Source organism: Alligator sinensis, unplaced genomic scaffold (genome assembly GCF_000455745.1).
Source record: "Alligator sinensis unplaced genomic scaffold, ASM45574v1 scaffold1389_1, whole genome shotgun sequence".
Lineage (NCBI taxonomy): Eukaryota > Metazoa > Chordata > Crocodylia > Alligatoridae > Alligator > Alligator sinensis.
Window position 1 is genome coordinate 340559 of NW_005843026.1, and position 9208 is coordinate 349766.

Sequence of the window (9208 nt, forward strand, 5' to 3'; positions counted from 1 at the left end):
TCACAGAAACCTGCTCGTAGCCCCGTCTGATGGCCGAGGCTACATACCTTCAGGCAGCGGATCTATAGCGGCTTATGAATGGAGGGGGGGAACACAAGACACAGAGCAAAACAAGAGGGTGAGGGACCAGTGAAAAGTTCACTGGGGAGGAGGGAAGGGTTGATTTTTATCTTTCAACCTTGGCTACCAGTGACTATTCTTTCACCACACACCCTTGCATTCGAGTTGCGCCGGTCATCGCCCAAACCGGACTCGCGTACGTCTCGGGGCAGCTGCACGTGGTTTCAGAATTTGCCCTGGACCAATTCCAAATCACCATTCAATCAGGGTCACAATCTTATTCCCATCACCCACTCAGACTTCCTAAAGCCCAGTGTTGTGCTGGATGCAAGTGCTTGTGCAACAGACAGATTCTCCCTACCAGTTATGCGCGCTTTCCAGAGACAGACAGAATTTACCAGATTAGTATGACCGGTCTTGGTTCTACACTGACCTGTAACAAAGGTTCGAATCCAGCTACCCAACGCGAGCAGGGAGCCTATGAGCAGTCCTCCTCCGACACCCCAATAGAGATTTAAAAGGCCTCTTACCTTCATTGGTGGCGCCGGGGTTTGGCGGGGAACAGCTCACGGTCCTCCGAACACATCGTTGGCTGTGGATCCGAGTCACGGCACCATTTAATTGTCATGGAAAAAACACGCTGTAGAATTTGGAATCAGGTCAGGTAGAAACTTTATTTTGATAGCTATCGGAGAGAGACCCTTACAGAAAGATTTCTGCTGTGGCCTCTCTAATTCACATCCAGGGCAATCAACCTTTTATAGATTCAAGACAAAGGGTTGCCTAAACTAACTTTTCCTGCCTTGGGGCTATCTGTCTTGTGTCCTTCAAGACAGTTTAATGGTCATCTTCCTCTTATTTAAGGAATTTCTTTCTCCCCCCTTGAGGCCTTAGCCATCCTTTGCTTCCACAAAAGCATTCTCTCTCAACTGAATCAGACATCCCTACCTGTCTTTTATGATGAGGGAGTATTTCATATAATTGCAGATATAATAATGAACCCATAATAATATGCAGATATAATAATGAACCAATAATAATATGCAGATATAATAATGAACCCAGATATAACAATAACACTCGTAAGAGTTTACAGACATTGTTCCCATGATGGGAAATTTTCATTGCACTAGAGTTGTCATGCACATTATTGGAAAATACCTGCATGGGAGTGGTGCTTAGGGTGTTTTGGTGGAAAGCTGTGTAGAATCAATTATGAAAGGTAGTCACTATGTGAGGTCATTCAAGGGATTTCTGATCTTGTCAGAAGTCATGCAAAAACTGAAATGAGATGCCCTTGGGAAAATAACTCCCTCTGACAATTATTCTGTAGTACTCAAAAATGCACAAAAACTGAAGACATCTCTCACAGATAAGGATGCAAAGACATTTCAGGCCACCTATGAAAACCTTTTATTAATGATTAATGATCTCTATGAAGATTACAAGGCTTTCAGCGCTTCCTGTCAGGTGAAATCTGAAATGTGCAAATATTGGGATGTTTCATTGAGCTAGTTCAGATGCTCAAAAATCTGGTAGTTGCTGATAGAGAAGGTGATTGGAAATCATATCTTCAAGCTGTACAGGACTTCCTCCCTATGTTTAGAGCAGCGTTTCCCAACCTTTTGGTTCTGGCAGCACACTTACCGGGCCTCTCCCATCCTGCAGCACACCAGTCGAATGCAGAGCAGGGAGAAGTGGCAGGGGTAGTGAGAGGCCAGGCACAGACCGGAGGGTGCAGGGGCCAAGCGGCCAGGCATGGAGCAGGAGGGGTGAGGGAGGCCAAGGTGGCACAGCTGAATACAGTGCATGGATGCAAATCACTGGCTGGAGCCACACACTCAATCTGTCTGTGTGTCCATGGCGGCAGCAGGTGAGTTGGGAGGGTGGCTCCAGCTCAAAATTCCGCAGCACACCTGGACATGTGTGGCAGGACACTGTTGGTGCCTGCCACTTTAAGAGTGGAGCCAAGCAGCCAGCAGGTGCTTGATTGTGGCGGCCATTTTAGACCTCTGACCACCTATATAAAGAGAGCAGTTTGCTACAGGCAGGCCAGGCAGTAACATTGCCTGGCTGTAAGGCTGCATGCAATAACCTGAAGTTAAGGGCAGGAGCTGTAGGGGATGGTTTGGAGGCTCCTGGTCCTGGGCATGACCTAAAACTGCACTGTGCCAGGAGTGGGTGGCCTGGTGGGGCTCTCAGTGGCGTGGGAGCCCCCAGGAAATTGCAGGCCAATTATCACCCTGGTGAAAGGTGGGTAGGGGCGCCTTAACCCCAGCCCTCACCTTTGGGTGGGTCATGTACCATCAGAGGTAGCTGGGGCCAGGCATGGCTGCAGCTACCTGAGCCCTGTAGGGTGCAAGACCCTAAGGAGCAAGAGTGGGGGCTAGGCATGACTGTGGCCACCTGAGCCCTGTGGGGTATAGGACCCCACAGAAAGGCAGTTGGGGCCAGGCATGGCTACAGCCACCTGAGCTCACCAGGGAGGGAAGCCATGTGGCCCCAGTGAGGGGGGCAGAGATGAGGTGCCCCAGTGAAGGGGCGGCCCTATGTGAGGAGAGTATGCCAAGGTATGTTTCCGGGCGCTTAAGGCTGTAGTTTGGGCCAGAGGCTGAGTAAAGGGGACTCAGTCAGAGAGGGGGAGTCCTGACCCCGGTAAGTCTTCCACCGCTGGGAGGCTGAGTGTGGGCCAAAAGTAAAAGCTATAGTAGATCGCAATGACCTGCTGCTCCAGGGGGGGAGTGAGAGTCCCTGTGAGACCCTGGGGCACCAGTCATGGTGTGGGTTAAGAATGCCCCAGTGAGGGGTGGCCCCAGAAAGGGGGCAGAGATGAGGGGGCAGGTGTAGAACCCCAGTGATGGGGAAACTAGACAGCATGTCTGAATGTATATAGTTGCCCCAGAAGGGGCCAGGGAAAGCTTAGACTCAGTCAGTTAATTGGCTGTCCACTACCCCGGTGAGGGTCGTGGGAGAGACCCAAAAGATGGTATGTCTGCCACCCAAGGTATGAGCTAGCTAAAGCTTATGGCCTTAGGGGCCCACTTCAAGAGGGAGCAAGGCAGTATAAGTTATGGAGGCATGAAAAAGACCCTGTGAGAGAGAGGGTGGCATGTGATAGGCCTTAGTGAGAGAAGGGCAGTATGAATGTGAGTGTCTGAGGCCTGACAACGAGGCCTAAGTTTGGTCCGGATGTAGGCCGGGAGCACTGTTATCTGGATGCCATCTGTGAGGCTTGGGCTGCGGTGTAGGGGAGGAGTGGAGCTGCAGATAGCGCCCCCTGGAATTGGGGCAAGAATGGGCAGCCTCCCACCTTAATTAATATCCTAATTAATTAACAACAAGGCATGGCAGAAGAGACAGGGGGTGGTGTGGCCAAAGGCAGGTGGGGAAACTAGCACTGTGGCTAGTCGGGGGGCCCCACTCCACCACAACGTGCCTCATGGCACACCAGTGTTCTGCGGCACACCTATTGGATTTAGAGAGTTTGGCAGCATTTGACTTGTGCTATGCATGTTGGTACCTTGAAAATGTGAGGGATCTCCAGGCACAACATGCAGATGTGTACCAAAAATTTTTAGATGGCCATTTTGTTGTCTGACATCAGAACAGGTCATTCTGTGCAGTTTTTTCTGATATCAAGTTGGAAAAAACTAGTCAGAGATCTCTTAAAAAGTCCCAGTAGAAGTATAATTGGACACTCTGGGCAACATGAAATTCTTGCAATCAGCAATACATTCCAAGAATGAACAGGATCTGACAGAATTAGATATTGTGAGACATTCACTCACTGTAACTTGCCTGGGAGTTCAGCCTCAACTATTGCATCACATGTTTCCTGTGTGTTCCAGTTCATGAAGGGTAGAGGGAACCCATATATCACATCCAGTCAGATGCAAATTCACAGTTTCATAAGCAAGCAACTTGTTTTATAAGGTAGCTGAAAGACTACTTTCATTCAGAGAACATGCAAAGGAGACTTATACACAGTTTAGAGATGAATATTTCCTTAAGAAAACAAAGAAACTTTCAGATACCATTAAGAAAGTAAAATGTCCAGGATTTGTTTCTGATGGAGATAAACAGGTAGAAAAACATAAACCAACTGCAGCATAAGAAAGGAAATCCTATTCTGCAGCTGAGAAAATCCTACACCGCAAAGGATCAAGGAGAGTCTGTTAAGAACACACTGAAGTATAATCTATTACCATCTAACACATTATTTGATTATTGTGGCCTTCTTACTAAACCAACCAAGTCAGTTCTTTTAGGGGAGCTTGAGAAGAAACTACAGCCATTTGATTACAATTTCCATCAGAACAGCAACAAAAAAAGAGATAATTGTAGACATTATGTCTCAAGTACGCCAAGTCTGAAGCAAAAAAATGAAAACTTTTTGATACAGTATGGAGGAAAGCTATCCAATTCCAACTGGTTCAGAGGGTAGATATCGTATTGACAGTTATGCGGAGAAGTCATTGAAATAAGATAAAGGAGAGAGACTATTACACCAATCAAGTTTATAAAACTGAATCCTGACACTCCTTTACCTGTTCAGATGGAGAAGTTTTGGCCTTCTTCAGAAAAGAGAGATTTTTTTGACTGGCAGTTGTAATAACTACTTTTTGTGAAAAAGGAAGATAGTAGCATACATACTACAGTGTTAAGTGGAACTATGACAGGAGAAAGTGACAGAAGGGAGGCCATAATGATCACAGCTAATGGCATTCAGGTATGCAGTCATCTGTCTGCTGCTCTAGAAGAAACAGATACTCAGCTGGTCATCCATTTATTTGATGCAGTTTCATCTGGTTTCACACATCATAGTGCTGTCTAATGATGCAGATGTTTTTGTCCTTCTTCAATATCTGTTTCAACTGTTTGAAAAAAGACTTTTGGAACTGTGGATAAAAGTAGGCTTTGTGGTGGGCCAGTAGGGGGTGCTCCTGTGCTGAGCCACCCACCTCACTGCACCCAATCACCTTCCAGCCTCTGAGTGCCTCCCTGGGGGCACCTCATGACCCCCTTCCTGGAGCACACCTGGAAGCCTGGGGGTAACGCTGCCACCACTCATGAGTCTTGGTCTGTTAGTGGCTCTGTGCCTCATGAGGTGCACAGGCTTTATAGACCTGAAGGGGGTACTCGGCCCACTGCAAGAACTTGGGGTGCTTCCCTCAGTTTGAAGCACAAATAGTGGTCTCCCTTAGTCAGCCTGACCAAGGGGACCCCAAGGCATAATCAAGACCCTCTCCCAATAATTCTCCCATGCTAGGTACAGAGAAGAACTTTACTGATTACAAGGAGTAGGTTTAGAGTAGGGTACAGGATAGAGCAATATCAAAGAATAACCCTTAGAGCAAACAGTTGCATGTTAGCCTTTCATCATGCAACTGAGTTACTGCAAGCTATATATCTAGTTAGATTTCAAATAGCTTACTCACAAGTATCATCCAGAGGCTGATACAGCTTTCCTTTGGAGGCAGGCATATCATAGCTGAGCTGCTCTCTGTGTCTTCATCATGGCTGCTGTCCCTCCTCCTGAGCAGTCTTTAAGTTTTATATAGATCTTATGACCTCATTTACCTCATCCAATGAAGGCCAGCCAACCAATTTGAAATGCATCACTGGTTGCCGGGTAGACAGGTAGGGTCTCTAGCTCCCCTCCCAGTCATGATGTCATTGTTTAGAACAATAGGGAGTTTAAGCCCCCCCACCCAGGTGTGTGAGGCCAGTCACATAGGCAAAGGGAGCAGGTCTCCCCCTCCCTCGGGAAAGTATCCAGCTCAGGTTACAACTCGGGGTTACCTGAAGCAGATGGGGGCAGGGGTGCCTGCCCTCTGCAGTGACCATGGTAACCAAATTGTCAGATAGGTAATAAACCAGAGTTTGGGGAGAGACTGAGCAGAGTTTGGGGAGAGACTGAGCTGGCATTCTGCCACAGGCTTGGGTGATAAAATAAGATTTGTTCCTCTTCACACATTTGGACAGAAATTAGGGGGGTGTGTAAAATAAATTATATTTTCCGTTTATGCTAATGCAATGGCATTTGTATTTGCATGACCTGGGATTTCCCACCACTCTAAAAGTCCATTTAGCAGACTTTAACTAACATTACTTGGAGATGTTATTTTGCGATGCTTCCCAGTTACGCCGCCCCAGCTATGGTTTTGTTTCATCCAAACAGCCAGCAGCTCCAAAGACTTCTAATTAATCCCCTTTGCCATGAGGTGGCACTGCGTTCCAGCCTTTAGGCAGTAGGTGCTGCTGTGTAGTGTCTTTTTTTTCTTTGTTGTTTAACCCTCAGTCACTCCTCACCCCTCCCTCCTCCCTCACAGCACACAGTGGCCACAGGTAGCCAGGTATGTGTGGTTCAGAATTCAGGTCGGTATGTCACTTGGTGAGGGACGGGGGGAGGGCAAGAGGGAGGGAGGGAGGCAGCCAGCCAGCCAGCCCCCATTCCTGGTTACTGGCCATGTCCCAGCAGCAAATGTCTGGGGACAGGGAATGTTCCCCACCAGAAGATGGGTGAATAAAGTGTTTTATTCTTGGTCTATATATGTGTCATGTTTTCTTTGATAGGCAGAACTGGCATGCATGGCCAATGGGGGTGGGTGGGGTGGTTTTTGGGGAGCTGATGACTGCATAACTTTTATGGAGCAAAGGGTCATGGCATATTATGGAGTCATGGCATTACTGGAAAGAGTTGCAGGGTGGACTGTTATTGGAGGGAGGGAGATCGAATGCTTGGCCAGTGCTAGTGTGCAGTTAGCTTTTCTTGCAAGAAAAAAAGACTAAACAACCCCACCCATCCCCAGCAGCAAGCATGGACCTTGCAGGGCTTTTAGCATTTAGCAACTCTTTAAATACTTTATCAATGCATTACAATGTTCCTCACCAGAAGATGGGTGGGGCGGGGGGTGCATGACTCAGGGAGAGGGAGAAGGCCTTAGGCATGGTCCCAAAGGGGCCCCAGGAGGGTTTCCTCAGGTGAAGATGGATGTCCTGACTCAGCTGGCTGGCTGAATCGGGCCAAGGTAATATCCGTTACAGATAGTAACTTTTGAATGTTTGCTGGCCACAAAGCTTAGGGATGGATGGAGGGGGAGAGGGACGCAGGCAGGAAGGTAGCCAGCCCCCCTTTCTGTTTACTGGCCATATCCCAGCAGGAAGATGGGTGGGTAAAAGAAGGGGGGGAGGGCAGGCATGGTCCCAAAGGGGTCCCAGGAGATTTACCTTAGGCAGAGATGGATGGCCTGATTAAGCTGGCTGCCTGAATCAGGCCAAGGTAATATCCGTTACAAATAGTAACTTTCAAATTGTTGCTGGCCACAAAGCTTAGGGATGGATGGATAGATGGAGGGGGAGAGGGAGGGAGGCAGGCAGGTGTCTATAGTTTTATAGAAGTTTTACAATATTTTATATTGTAAAGGTGCTGAGAAGGAAAGTCCTCCCCTTCTGTTATACTACTTTCTGTTATCTTTATTTATTTAAAATCGTCCTTCCTCAAGTCAGAGAAGAAACTCAAGGAGACAGAAGCCTCAGGGAGACAGACTGGTGGGTGGGTGGGTAAGTGGGGCAAAGAGCCTGCAGGCATGCACCTACTACATGGACCCCAGGAGGGAAGTTGCTGAAGGGCTTGGCCAGCAACCAAAAAGAAAGCCTCCACAACTGAGAGAAGAAACTCAAGCCTTAGCTGCATTTGTGGCCAGCAACAATTTGAAAATTACAAGGTGTAAGGGAGAGGTGTTTTTTACACGGCACAGACTGAGGGGTGAGTTGGTGAGTGCAGTGAAGAGCCCACAGGCATGGACTTACTACATGGACTCTGGGAAGGAATTTGCCGGAGGGCTTGGCCAGCAACCAAGAAGAAAGCCTCCATAATTCAGGGAGGAAACTCAAGGAGTGGGTGATAAGGAAAGCCTCACCTGCACTCCCAGCCCTATGCCACTTCAGTGGGCATAGCTCCTGAGCACAGCTGCAGATGCAGAAATAAATTAAATGGGCCTGCAGAACTTGTGCAACTCATTCTGATGCAGGAGGCAGGGAGGGTTTTCCCCAGCAAGAAGCTTTACCCCAGTCAGAAGAAATGTACCTCAGTCTGAATTTGCTGGGACATTGCCAGTAACCAGGAGGAGGTTGAGGAGAATATGAAACGGACCTGCAGAACTTGTGCAACTCTTGACATACTTGAGCTGATGCTTGGACCAAAGCCTGTGAAGAAAATTCAGGATGGGGAAATTTACCCCATCCTGAATTTGCTGGGACATGGCCAGTAACCAGGAAGGGGGATAGCAGTCAGAAAGATAGAGGCACCAAGGGAGGTATTTTTCCCCAAGCCAGAAGGCCCAGCCATGCGAATAGGGGGACTGCAGCAGCGAGGCGCCCTCACAGGCTCCCAAAGGGGAGAGGGTAAATCCCGCAGGCCCCAAACCTCAGAAACAGCCCCCCTGCGGGGAAAACTTATCTCCTGCTGGGCAGCCAGAGCAGGAGCCAGGACCGCGGCCATGTCTGTGTGAGTCGGCGTTATGCTGGCTGTTTAATCAGCCATTTCCTGGGCAGGGAACAGCTGGACCAGTTGCGGCAGCCACACCGGCCACCGTGGGAAAGTTTAAAAGCTCTGCCAGAACCCGGGCAGGGAGAGAGCTGGAGAGAGAGAGCGCTGGGGTGCAGCACGCCAGATGTGCTGAGGCTCCTGCATGGAGAAGGAGCAGCACAGCCAGTGCAGCACCAGCAGGCAGAGCAGGGGAAGCCTTTGACCCCCCCGCAGAAGGCAGAGCAGGGGAAGCATTTAAGCTCCCTGTAGGAGGCAGAGCAGGGGAAGCTTTTGAGCCCCCTGTAGGAGACTGGAGGAAAGGAGGCAGCTCCACATCACTCTCCTCCTCAGGAGTATATTTCTTTTGAGAAAGAAAAAAAAAAGGACAAAGCCAAGAGATAGAGAGAGAAGCAGTATAAGAACAAAGTGCCTCTCTCGGAGGCATTGCAGTAGGCATGACATCACACCTAGATAGCCGGACAGCCCTGAGGGAGGGAAGGCTATGCATCAAGGCCAGAGGGACAAGTACCAACTGAGCCCGTGAGGGCATGGGATTCCTCCCAAGTTAGGGGCAAGCCCACAAGGCCGAACCACCATTGTGCAGATGCCCATCCGGTT

At 48.8% G+C, this 9208-nt stretch overlaps 1 protein-coding gene across 1 annotated transcript in view; it reads right to left on the reverse strand.

Moving 5' to 3' along the window:
• CUNH7orf26 (chromosome unknown C7orf26 homolog) overlaps window positions 1–7258 on the reverse strand; it is a 36991-nt gene extending 29733 nt beyond the window's left edge. The window contains exons 1-2 of the mRNA XM_006036832.3: window positions 7254–7258; window positions 5229–5234 (exon numbers count right to left, since the gene is read on the reverse strand). The gene's annotated coding sequence lies outside the window, so the exon portion shown is untranslated. The remainder of the gene's footprint in view (window positions 1–5228; window positions 5235–7253) is intronic.
• Window positions 7259–9208: the final 1950 nt, after the last annotated feature.